Source organism: Apodemus sylvaticus, chromosome 18 (genome assembly GCF_947179515.1).
Source record: "Apodemus sylvaticus chromosome 18, mApoSyl1.1, whole genome shotgun sequence".
Lineage (NCBI taxonomy): Eukaryota > Metazoa > Chordata > Mammalia > Rodentia > Muridae > Apodemus > Apodemus sylvaticus.
This window is the reverse complement of record NC_067489.1, coordinates 61840865-61855058: the sequence shown is the minus strand read 5'-3', so window position 1 is coordinate 61855058 and position 14194 is coordinate 61840865.

The window sequence follows — 14194 nt, the reverse complement described above, 5'->3', positions numbered from 1 at the left end:
TATAGCTTTGTCTTTCAGGGCCTCATTTGTTTTGCATCATTTTTTCCAGTTCCATAAATTTACCTTCAAATTTCCTGATTGACTTTTTCCCAGGTGAATGGAACCCCATTGTGTACATGTTTTATGATCCATTCAACAGTTGCAGGCACTTTGGCTGCTTCCACTTCCTAACTGTTGTGAACAGGGCAGCAATGAACCTGACTGAGCACATGTCTCTGAAGCAGGGCACACAGCCCTATGGTATATTTTAGAACTTTCTTTGACTCTAAGTGTTCTCTCTCTCTCTCTCTCTCTCTCTCTCTCTCTCTCTCTGTGTGTGTGTGTGTGTTAGGGTCTAGTATTATATTTTGTTTTAATCATTCATTTATTATTGTATATATAAATGTTTGCTTATCATAACCGATATATCTCTGCACTATTGAATTTTCCAAGCATAAAAAGAATCCAGGGAAGTTAGGTTGATGATATGAGCAGAAGGCTAAGCACAGGTTGCACATTGCTTTGAAACCACTGTAGCATCTTTATCATGTAATACTTCCCTTACTCTCCCTCCATGTTATCTGTGACTTCCAAGCTCCAGAGATTGCTCTGTTGTACAGATCTGAAATTCCATCCATTGTATCATCTATAAGCTAGCCATAAGACCCCATGCTAATTTAGATATTATCTCTTCTACTTCCACAATCATAGATATGTCCCTGGAATTACCTTTAATTTTTGTTGCGATCTTGTATCCAACTATCAAACTAGAAAAGGACACAACAGATATATATGAACTGATTTCATTTTCTCTGTTTCCTCAATTTGTTCCTTATATGTAGGTAACAATCTGTTAAACAAGTAAACAGACTGTGAGTGATTCCTTACAATTTCTAGCTCGCAATCGTTAATGGTTTCTGAAATAAGCTCTCCCTATTGCTGGAGTGAGAAGACTCTGCTCAGTCTTCCTCAAGGAGTTTCGCCTCCTCTAAATATAGTTTTAAAAATATAAGCACTTTGACATGTATTCATAAGGAATTTACTAACTGGAAAATGGTAGGCCTGTTATGGTAAAAAGAATGTTTGAGTATTTTGATTTGGAGTAGAGGCAGCTGTTCCAATTACATGGTGATTCACAAAACTGGAAAAACCCGGAGGAAATCCAGCCTCACAGAACGATTTACTATATATCACAGGTTCTTCTTAGCAAGAGAGATGCTCTGAAATCAACCAGTAGCTCTAAGACTGCAAAACAATACCTGCAGTCTTAGAAGGAAGGAAGGAAGAAAGGAAGGAATGAAGGAAGGAGGTAGAACTGGTTTTCCTTTTAACTCTCTACCCTCATTATCTGACACAGTAAAGTTAAAAACAGTTTTACATTGATTTTTCTCATCTGTAAGAAAGGTTTGTCTCAAGGATAAAATTGAGTAACAGAGGAAAAACATGCAGGAAAGTGGATGCATTCCACAGCTGTGTGAACTAACACAGACACCGCAGAAATGCAAAGGAAGACCGCATAGACTAGAAACAAGAGCAGGTGCCCCAGGAGTCCCGCAGTCCTCCTACCTGGGATTCGGCTTCATCAGCAGACACTCAGCATAAGCTCCAAATATTTCCTGTCAAGTCTGCCTTTCCCTGTGAACCAGCAGTGTCAGACTGATGACATTCTAGTGAATTCCCAGAAGACATAAAAAAATAACTAATACGACTTATTCTCCTATAAATGGAGGAGCTCTTTAATGCAGGATGGTTGGCTCTTTGATTCTCCTGTGAAGTTTTAGGATGAGCCTCTAACAAGCATGATGTTTCAAGAACAATAGCAAGACATTTAGCCTGAGCTCTCCTGTTCCTATAATCACTCAGAGTCTAGACTTTGGATATAAGAGGTCTCACATGAAGGACCCTTTGTACCACCAAAATACGCAGCCTCCAGTAGCTTTGTTTTTAATCTTCTTGCACAAATATAGAAAGAAGCAGAGAGATCATGGGACGGAGGAAGAGGATGCCTTCCCAATAGCGAGGAAATTGTCAATAATTCACAGAGATGGAGACTTCCAAAGTTGAAAAGGTCACTGTCCCAGCTGTGACAATAGCAAACATTTGTTTCATAAGGAGCCAGGCTCAGGGTGAACTCTTAGATGCACTCTGTATAAATCATTTTGACCCGTGTTGCCTCTTGCTTTACAGTTGTTTCCTATCCTGATGTCGTCGGTATTTAGAACCTCTGACATGAAAATCCCAGTGTAATTTTAGTATTTTACTTTTGAAACAAGAGTTTTACTTTTTACCTTTTGATACAGCATGTAAATTACAAGGCGGCATGAGATGCAAGGTTTATGAATAAGATTTTAGGATAACATGAGTAAAACTCTTTTGAGGATAAAATGGAACTAGAAGCTCAACGGGGATTCCTAATTATTCTTAAGGTATTCTAATAGAACCACAATTACATGTTAATTTAAAACTCACAAAAGTAGCACTAAAAAGCCTTAAAACAGTGTGTGTGTGTGTGTGTGTATGTGTGTGTTGTATGTGTGTGTATGTGTATTTCTTTTATTATTTTTTTAAATTCCTTCTGGCAAATGTCCCTGTAAAATGGATGTTTCTGCCATATATCAACAGCTACAAAGGGGACATTTGTTTATTAAAGGATGTTTCTCCTTTATGTCCTTTTCAAGAAGCCCTTTACATAGGTATGTCTAATGCAAAATTGGTTATCTTGACTATCAAAACTAGAATTAAATAATCTGTAGAGAGAATATCTTGTGGCACATCTTATGGATGTGTCACCTGCCAATTAAAAAGCCTATGGCCTATAACTTAGGCAGGAAAGAGAAGGCGGGACTTCTGGCAGGCAGAAAGAGTTCTGGGATAGAACCAGGCACAAGAGGATCAGCTGAGAAGATGTGAGAATACAGAGGCATGGCACCTGGCCGCAGGTGACCAGCCAGTGACAGAGCACAGGTTAAAATGAGTGGATTTTCTTAAGTTATGATGCTAGTGAGAGAAGAGCCTAGCTATATGGTTGAGGCATTTGTAAATATATTTTGTGTCTGAATCTTATGTCTAGGGACCTGGGGTTGGTGAACTTAACACAAATTAGAATCATCTGGGAAGATGAACCTCTGTTGAGAAAACGCCTCCGTCAGATTTCCTGTTGACAAGTCTATAGGGCATTTTCTTGATTGGTGATTGATGCTGGTCGGCCTAAGCCTACTGTGGGCATGCCACCCCTGGGCAGGTAGTCCTGGGTGATAAAAGAAAGCAGACCAATCTAGTTCCAGGGATTTTGTTTTTATGTTTTCCTTGAGTTCTTCTTTGATCTATTAGTCATTCAGTAGAGAGTTTTTTAATCTACATAAGTTTGCATACTTACTAGAAAATTGTTTGGTATAGAGTTTAAGTTTTATTATGTTATGGTCAGATAGGAAACACAGAGTTATTTACATCTTTATGAATTTGTTAAAGCTTGTTTTGTTTTCCAGGATGTGGTCTCTTTTAGCATGCTTCTAAGTTCTGCTGAGTAGAATTTACACACACACACACACACACACACACACACACACACACACACAGAGAGAGAGACAGACAGACAGACAGAAAGACACACACACATATTTAATATTTGGATGAAGTATTCTGTTGATACCTTTAAGTTTATTTGATATCCAATGTCATTTAATTCTGATGTTTTTTTGCTTATTTTTGTTCAGGTAACTAGTCTGTTGTAAGCATTCTGGTATTGAAACCACCTACTACCATTAAGTTGATGTTACTTTGAAATACTCATTCTAGTAGTATACTTTGTATGGAATTTGGTGCACCAGAGTTTGGGGATATTTAACATAGTAACGTCATCTTGAAATTACCAATATGCTCACTATTTCATATGTGTAACCATTAATGGCATCAGATTCCAATAACTTTGGTTTGTCAAAGTGAAATAGGATGATCAAATTGTAAAGTTTTAGAAAACCCACCAAACGTGGTTATCCTGTATTTTTACCTAATGGCTTCTGGGTGGGTAAGTGAAACATGTACAATATAAATTGAAGTTGCAGTAGTGCCCTGGATATTCGTGTTTTATCCTAAGATAGACTAACACAATACAACTAGAAGAACTGCTGCACTAAGCATGCATGAATTTCTATGTCACCTGTTTAGCTACCATTATATATTGTCTATTTTCTACCTATCTATTATCTACCTATTTCTATAATTTTCTATCTATTATCTATTTTTCTACATACCTATTATCCATATCTATCTATGTATCTGTCTGCTTGGCTATCCTATTGTATCTCATCTCATCTCATCTCATCTCATCTCATCTCATCTCATCCTACCCTATCCTACCCTATCTATCTATCTATCTATCTATCTATCTATCTATCTATCTATCATCTATCTTTCTGAATCTATCTTCTATCTGTCTGTTTGTCTATAACCTATCATCTATTTTTCTATCAACCATCTATCTGTCATCTTTCATCATTGTAATCTGTCTGCCATGAGTCTATTATTTATCTCTACTTACACCATTTTCTCTTACACTCATTTTCCTTCTGTCTCTCTGTCAATACATATATGTGCATGAGTATATGAGATTTTTGCATCATGGCTTTTAAGTTTCTATAATTTCTTCTGGTTATCTATGGTGATATCATTTTCATTTCAAAACAACAACAAAAACTGAAACAAAACAAACGCCAAAACCAATTTGATAGAAAATATGTTTACAGAAAGTATAAATAATATTTTCATCCTCAAAGTAATAGTTATGTTCTATCTCCCTCTTCACTGCTACATATTTGCCCAGGTCCATTCTACAAATCACAGTTTCATCATGAATGAGATGATTATGTTCAGACAAACATATTTGTATGTTTGAGCTTGGTTTGTTTGTTTATTTTGAGACAAGTCTTTATTATATAGCCAAGGTTGACCTGAAATTCACAACTTTTCAGTCTCTTACATTCTCATTACAAGTGTGAACCACCAAGTAGAGTAGAAAATAGAAGATCTTTCAGAGAAAGTGTCTACTGGCCACACGGTTCAGTCTCTGGCATGGTCCTTTACAGAGTCCTATGGGAAGCATCAGATCGTCCCTTCTCCTGGAGGCCTTAACCTAAGCAGTCTTGCCTGTGTGGGATAGTAATTCCTTGATCAAAGCCCTCCTCTATTTCCTTTCTTAAGAATATACTTCCAAGGCCCTTGACAGTTTCCCTATCTGAATATCAAGTTAACATTCTAACATTGCTAGAAGCCTAGGCCAGTTATTTTCCACATACTTACCATATATCAAGAATGATGAGGAATGTATCTCTTCTCTGAATTTTGTAATTTTCTTGTAGCAATTAGCTTACTGCAAGTATATTAAACTATATATATGTGTATATCCAGTTATATTAAGGCAAGAGTCATACCGTTCAGATTATCAGCTCTTCCATGTTATCTTGTGAATTGTTTGAATATTGTTATTTACATTTTTGTTGTAGTTATTTATATTTTATACACATATTTGTCTGTAGTTCTTTACATTTTCATTAACAAGACACAAATACCTGAACTTTATAACTTAATGCGAGGAAGATTTAGTTTGACTGATATCTTCAGGGTATTTTCTTCAGTCATGTTAGAGAAGATAGGATAGACTGGCTCTGTCTGGCTACAGGTGCATCATGGTAGACAGGGAAGCTGGAGTTTATATCCTTTAAAGTGACCTACTTTTGCCAGAAATACCCATGTCCTAAAGATTCCACAATCTTCCCAAAGAATATCACTAGCTGGGGAACAAACATTCAGCAGGTTTTATATTGAAAACATAACACTCCTTGATATAAATTATTACTCAATAACATTATTTGAGTAAATTTTCAAAAGTTAAACACAATCCAGCTGCAAAATGCTTAAACTCTTGGTTAATGACTGTGTGAAAGGTTAAGTGAAAAATCTGTAGGTTTAAGCTGCAGGCCATTCTGAGTATCACTGTGGAATTTTATCCTGTACAATTAAATATGACTCTAAATGAGGAGCCATTCCTGAATCCAGCAGACCCATGTTGTATACACATCTATCACAATAATCAGGAACATTCTAAGATAGCAGACTGACTACCACGTACTCATAATGTTAATGTTCAAGTTCTTTAATTTAATCATGGCATGAGAGTCCAATAATAGTGATGCAAGAGATTTGAATATGCCACAGTGGATTGGTAAAGCTAGTCTGATCAGAGAAAAGATAAAAGGTTCTGACTTAGCAAAGAAAAGGGACAAATTCCTCCTATACTAACAATATTAAATAGAACATCGCGTATGCAGTTTGTTCCTATTCCCAAATAACCTTAACTTGATAATAAAATCCACGGGATACTGTGATAGTATGTATACATTTTATATTTCCACATATTACTTAAAACAAATTTAGTCTTAATTGAAAACAACATAGTGTATTTCCAGCTGTGTACTGTTATTATCCCCATTGCTTAAAGGTTTCTTTTGTTTTTGTTTTACTCTTTTCATTGTTACTGCATGCCTATATGTATATACATATATATTTCTAAACATAGCTGCTACATCTATATAAGGTTACTTGTATGTATGTTTTAAGAGCTGACAAATTGGAAAAGCTTTTAAATTACTTCATTCCATTTAAAAATGGAAACAGAAGGTTCTTTTGTGTGTCTTATACTTCCTGAGCTGAGCAAAACTAATAATGAAGGTTAAGAAATGTGATGTGAAGATTATTTCATCCCATTGGGGAGACCTGTATCCTCTCCATTTAGACATGGCAGACTCTTGAAGTGACTCAGTGGTGGAGTAGACGGGAGCCATGGAGATAATAGTCCATTGTTGTCTCTGAGATAAAGACCTTCTGTTCTATTCTGAGCGAAGGACACATCAATTCATGGTTATACAGATGCAAAGCTGCAGTCCTGCTTATGATCCCATCATGATGCATTTCAATCACACCCTCCACGGTGAGTGTGGTTGTATTTGAGAACAGGTGGTAGCTTTATTCACTCAGAGAGCAATTAGGTAAACAGCATGAAGACATCCAGGGGGCTGGTGCTGGCAGAGAGCAACCGAGGAAGTATGAACAACACATCTGTTGCAAGGTCTAGAAGCAAAAGCAATAGTCACTCAGATCTGGAATTGGAATGATAAGAGTCCTCACTGCTTATGTGTGACTTGAGCAAAACCCATCTGAGCACGTGGTAACAAGTGATTCTATAATTTTGGATAATAGTGTTTGCATTTCTCCATTATTAGATCGCAATGGAATTTTGATCTGGGATATACCACTGAAACACATTACAAAGAGTGATGACCCTCAATTGACAAGATTAGACATTCAGTTTTGCAAAACCCCAACAGAACAGCTTGCAACCTGGTGATAATGCTCTCTTGATTACCACAACCACTACTGACATGCACATAAGCCTGTGTAGTAGACTTTGGATACTCAAACTTGCTAGTTATCTTGTAGAAAATTACAGACTGTGTGCCTAGAGAAAGTGGGGATGCAAATTTAGTTGTGAAGAGAATGTATTGGTCAGAAAGAATGTATGGATATAAAGAACTGGGAATGAGGGTCCTGAACAAATGAAGAAGGCTGATGATTTAAAAACCACTGCTTTCTAATAGCCCTCAGTCAGGCTGTTTGTGTTATGGTTTGTAAGATTTGAGAAAGGGTTAACATTTTATATCCTGATGAAATTTCCAAGAAGTTCAAAGTTGAGCTAAAGAAAAGCTATCATCATTATTATTATTATTATTATTAGTAGTAGTAGTAGTAGTAGTAGTAATTAATCTAAAGCTTGGGAATGACTTATGACAGCTAAGTTATAACCACAGAAGTGTTTATTATATAAAATTGAACTATGACTGTCAGCTTGTACCTTCTAAGCGGCAAAGCTGGACTTCAGAAAATGAAAATATCAATAATAATGAAAACACTGTATTCACTGGGAGCCTGAGGGAATGGTGAAGTTTCTTCATTTGGAAAGTAGTGATTTTAAAAAAAATATTTGCTTGGGATTCAAATTTTGAACTTAATATGTTAGTTCAAAAGCATTAGTTTTGCTGGATTTTGACCAACTAGACACAGGCCTGCGAGGTCTTTCGGATTTATTAAGAACATTCTGATTGAGTTACTGTTGGCTTCACTCTAGTGACGTCTGTGATAATGATCTTAGGCTTGTGGAGATGTTATGTTTGTGGTAGACATATCCTCGTGAAATGAGACATACAATTTCATGTAAGTCTCTTTTGATGATAAGCAGTGATTGTTTGCTTGCTTGTTTGTTTGTATTTCTTGGCACTTGGAAATGTGGTCCAGTTAAGTTGGGCAATACACATCTCACTTACTTTGTCAACACAAATTAGGCTGCCTGAGTAGTGTGGGGAATTTGCCCGGAGTGACACTTCCGGGCCTCACCGGATGTTGAGTAGCTTCTGCTGGCGTGTGTGTGAACTTCTGCTCAGGGTCAAAAGCCCCACAGATGCTCACATACCAATTAGAGCTTCACTAAAGCTTAATTACTATGAAATAAGTCAAAACGTCTAGTTCTCGCTTTATATATTATATTTTAGGTTGTTGTCATTGTTTATGCTGTTATAAGATTGGGTCTACTTTTCTAAGAGGTTTGCTAGGAGTTTAATGATTTGGCTATTTCTGCATAATTTAGAACAACTCTCCAAGATTATTAAAAATATATTGACAGAGTCTTTGAAGACTTGGAATGCTGAAATGGATGGAATAATTGTCGAATTTAGGAATTAGGTAAGAATTACAAAAGCACTTCCATTTATTTATTTATTTATTTATTTATTTATTTATTTATTTATATATGTATTCATTTATTTCTACTTATTTTTATTATTAGCATATAAACTACAACTTCTCACTGTGAAAACTTCTAAACAAAATGTTTTTGTTGATTATCTTCCTGCCCTTCCCCTCCTGCTCTGCCCTCCTCCCCATCTCCTCTGTGATTTCTTTCCATGTGTGTCCTTTCTATTCTCCCCTTCCTGCATACCTCCTCCCCTCAACTCTTATGGTTCCTACCTAATTTCATATCCCTTACTCACTCTAATACTTTCTCACTTATATACTCATAAACACTAAAAGTTAAGCTATGCATTTGAGAGAAAATGAGATGTTTGTCCTTCTGAGTCTGTGGGGAGAGCCTTATTGGGGTGCCATGCTGCCTTGCAGGAGTCTGACATTGGCCAAGGGCTTAGCAGGAATCTGACATTAGGGCATTCATTATAAGGAAGTAGGATACAGCAGAAACAAGCTTCAGGCAAGATTCTGGGCTTGGACAAGATTCTGGCTCAGGTATTTTGGTCATCCTTACACACCCTTGGAAACAACTGTCAATGAAGTGTTGTGGGATTTTGCTTACTGCATTGACAATTTTGTGTTTACTGTCTTGCTTATTCCTTATTGTACTACTATTGACCTTAATTCCCGTATGTAATTAAATCGGTATAAGAATGGATTGAGAATTATTAAACCTGCCCTTCAGTCTCAGATTTGACTGGGGTCACACTGCAGTTTTGTCTAATTGTCTCTTTCTTTTCAATCCTCACTCCTGTGCTGGAAAACCTGTTGACTGACTGAGCGGGCTTGGTCAAGTCTGGCTACCTCATTTAATATAATGTTTTCTATATCTATCCATTTCCCTGAAGATTCCCTAACTCCATTTTCAGCTGGCTTTCTAATGTGCCTACTAATTTAGTTGCAGAGGAAACTCAACTGTAGTAGACTTTTGGACGTTCCAAACCCTCATCATTTAGCATTGCCTGTGAATTATCATGCTGCTTACCTTTTTAGTGAAATACAAATCAAATTAGACTGCTCTCTTTCCTCTATCCACACCAGCTTTCCCTAGGTTTTCATTATCTACCTTTGAAGTTCAGCACTCAGTTTTTAGTCTGCCACAAAAGTACCTTGGTTTTGGACTTGTCTTTAATTTTCATTAATATTACCTCTAAACAATATACTTACCATGAACTTTGTGATAATCTATCAGATAAAGCATGTAGAGGTAACATTTTTCCTAGTAATACACAGAATGTCTGTGCACACATGAACAAATTACATATATGTGGCTTTTGCTCATAATCGGGTTTGGGTAGATAACCTTTGTTAAATTAGTGCTTTTTTTCTTGTTAAGTATATTTATGCATTTGTGAATAACAGTTTCTTTTTATTTGATAAATGAAAAGAATGTGCTTTCAATTGTTATAGCTGCTCTTTCTTATAAGAAAACTTCCTGAGTCGAATGGCAAGAGAGGAAAGGGAGTTACAATTGAGGTAAAGTGAATAAATATAATATTAATAAATATTAATGAAAGAAATAAATGAAAATTTCTTGGAGACTTCATGAGAGCCCTTCTTATTTACTTCAAAACAGTGATATGTGAAAAGATAAAAATCATGGGACAAAAAAACCCCACAGTTTTCTTCAGCAATTTGAATTCCAGGAGTCAAGGAATCTAGAATGAGATCTTCCATGCACTAAGCGTGCCAATGACTACAAATTTGGCAAATGAGACCTATCTAGAAAGTGTGTCTTAAAAGAATGAGATTCTAAATTGCCATCAAGAAATTTCAGCATATCCCAGTGTCACGAAGCTTTTCCTTCTCCTGCTCATTCTCCCATTTACTGTTGTCTTCCGTGCATATCGGGTGAGTGCAAAGTCATCACCTTATCTCTCATAATTGTTAACTTTGCATAGACAGAGGCACACACACTTCGAATGTCTTCTTTTCCACATTTTCTCTTAGTCTTCTTTGTAGTTTGTCACTTTAAAAAAATGAAATATAACTAATATTGCAATATGCATGAAGCTCTCTAAGATAACTATGTCTTAGTCCTGTAAGCCAAACAATCTAAGATAGTTCTACTTGATGTAAAGACTTGTGTTATTTTAGGGTTAGAGATATGGCTTGGCAGTTACTTCTAGCAAACTGGGTGTTTGATTCTCAGCACACACATGGTCAGATAATAGCCTGTAACACAATTCTAGGAAAATTGAGTTTCTTTTCTGGATTCTGCCAGCAAGGGGTGTACATGCCAGTAAAACACTCAGATATATAAAAACAAATAAATAATTGAAAATAATTTGTGTTGTTTTTGTCATATACATATAAAACATATTCTTGTCATATATATATACATACGCACACACACACATACACATGTATTCATTCTTGTGAATGTTCAAGTCTTTTATTGTAAGTTTTCTTTACTGAATATTACAGGTCCATCTTGCAGGGAAGGACACTTATCTCATTGAAATGAGACAATTACTGCACACTATTACTACGGCAGATGCCAGCCAGGTGCCTCCTCCAGGGCTGTCTGTCACCATAGTCACTGGAAACATTTCATGCCACAATACCACACTCTTCAGGAGGATAATGATGTCCCAGCTTTAAAAATAATGCCAGTAGTAATTGGTCAGAATTGGAATCTATCAAGCTGTTTACAGACTATCCTGTGAACACAGTTTTCCTAAGACTGATCGGGAAGGAAATCAGGCAATTTCCTGATCACAGCAATCACAGCTAATACAAGTCTCCAGGATATCCCTGTTCTCATGTGTTTGACATTTGCTTCCATATTTATCTTTTTTCAGATGCTCTGTTACAAACTGAAGATCTAGAAGACTTTCACATTTTAAAATCTTCAATTTAAAATCAGTAGGTTATTAGATTTGTTTCTAAGCAACATTTTTTATTTGATATATTTTTTATTTACATTTCAAATGATTTCCTCTTTTCTGACTCCCCACTCCCCGAAAGTCCCATAAGCCCTCTTCCCTCCCCCTGTTCCCCCACCCACCCCTTCCCACTTCCCTGTTCTGGTATTGCCCTACACTGCTGCACTGAGCCTTTACAGAACCAGGGGCTACTCCTCCATTCTTCTTGGACATCATTTGATATGTGGATTATGTCTTGGGTATTCCAAGTTTCTAGGCTAATATCCACTTATCAGTGAGTTCTAAGAAACATTTTTATTCCACTCTCTAGATCAAAATAAAAAAATATTGATACAGCACTATATTTGTGAAATATTTTATAGCTTGTTATCTCCATGTAGGGTGCATTTCCATTTTCTGTAGTTTAATAGTATACTCTAATTTTCCACTCCTATTTTTTAATTCCAATGGATTGTTTCTCACTAAACTTATCTCAAGACAATCATCCATCTTTAATTATCAACATCACAATGATAGTACTTGTTTTCACAGCTAGAACATAAAACATGTCCAACACAATCCTCTGTGTTGAATTTTTCAATCTTCATAACTACTTTCTATGGTAGGTACCATTGTAGAGATGAAAATTCAAAACACACAATGTGACAGTGAACAGTCTGGCCCTCAATTTCAGTTGCCCTCAAGCTCCATTGGACACTGGCTGATGGATGCCAAGGTTTCCTTTCTAACAAAGGTTCCCAGCCTCTGTGACTATCTGGAGCCCTTATTCTTTTGTTGACTCCTACCTTTTTCCTGCTCTGATTTTTCCCCGATAGGTTTCTGTATATGTATTTATTTCCTTCCTACTCCCCTTTCCATTTTAATTGTGGGTTCTTTTTCACCTCATAAATCCCCAGAGATTGTCTAGAAGCCAACAGCGAATCTGGGAGTATCCAGGGCTCCATTTACAGGTATGTTATTAGATGGCAAGATAATAGAGAGCTGGGAAATTAGTCATAATGAGTGTTGCTGTCAGTGCAAGGCAGGAAATTGCACTCCCTCAGTTCTGTTGACTGTCACTGCCTGGAGTTCTTACCGGGACACAAGGCAAAAATAGTGACTGACGGTATTTGATTCATCTTTTTCGGCAAATGAGTGTTGAATCCCATTGTACTCGCATGCTGCAGACAAGCCTTCCTTCTTGTTAGAGGAAGGGTGGGAATAAGGTAAAAAGACAGAAGTTCCCTTTGTGGGTTTTTCCCTCCCTCTAAACCTGGTATGACTCCCTCTTGGCATACATTGCTAACACTTGGCTTGGGTAGCTCACACAGCGATGCCTAGTATATACAGGAAGCAAAATTCAACAGAGCGCCTTTGGCCACAACCCATGCTTCCACAGAAGAGGAAATAAGCCATTATCCCACTCTCTACTTGCTGAACTCTGGCTGCCATCACTATGAGGTCAGCATGTACCTTAATCTCACTTCATTTGAACTACAGGCTTGTTTTCAAGGTGCAGATGGAGACAAAATGAACAAGACACAAGCAACACTAAAATCGTACTTCCCACAGTCAGGTAGTTCTTAAGATTAGAGGGTAGTAACTTTCCTAAGTTAGATACACTTAGACATTCATTGGTGGCTTTGCAAAACAAAAAGCAGCTCACGAGAAAGGTATGAGAGGCCATCAAACTTTATTCCCTTGAAGGCATTTAAAGGTTTTTCAATAATAAAAGTAGGGACTACGAATATCTAGGGAATATGAGAATTATAATCATTCACACTGCAGATATATAGAAATCCAGAATGACAGGCATTAAACTTGCTATCTGTTGTTATGCAGTAAGAGAACCAGCCAAGACATGGGTCAGTGTTTCTGGATACTGTGCCTAATATCTGTCACATATTCTATATGACTGCCAATCTATTTCTTATGATGGTAGGCACTAGTGGCATCCTGTGGCCATCTTCTCTGTTCTGGAGCACACTACACAACTCAGCATTTCTCATGCTGCCATTTCATTGTCACAAAGTGTAGTAATATTATATTCCTTTGACAGAAGTAGAGACTAAGTATTTATGATGGGTGGAATTTAGAAACCACTTATGGAGACTTTTAGCTAAGAATCAGGAAGTGAGGGTGATCACTAGAAGAAGCAAAGTTTGACCAGAGATACTATTTTGTATTCTTATCCCTTGTATGAGTTAATTAGAAGTAGATGGAGGGGATTCAACTGCAGGAAGGAGTGGAGGAGGGAGTAGAGGGGGCATTGGACTGGATAGAGAGAAGGAAGAGAAAAAGGTGAAAGAGGAGGAAGAAGGTAAACAAATAGGAAGAAGGTGAAGAAATTACTATAGACAAATGCAATATAAGAGAAAAACCCGGAGACTGCTAGCTACTCTGCTCCACTGAAGATATCATATCTTGAGACATCTCAGAAGAACTGTTACATGCAGAACATCTGGTAAGAACCCTCCCGAAGTCCCACAACCGCCCAG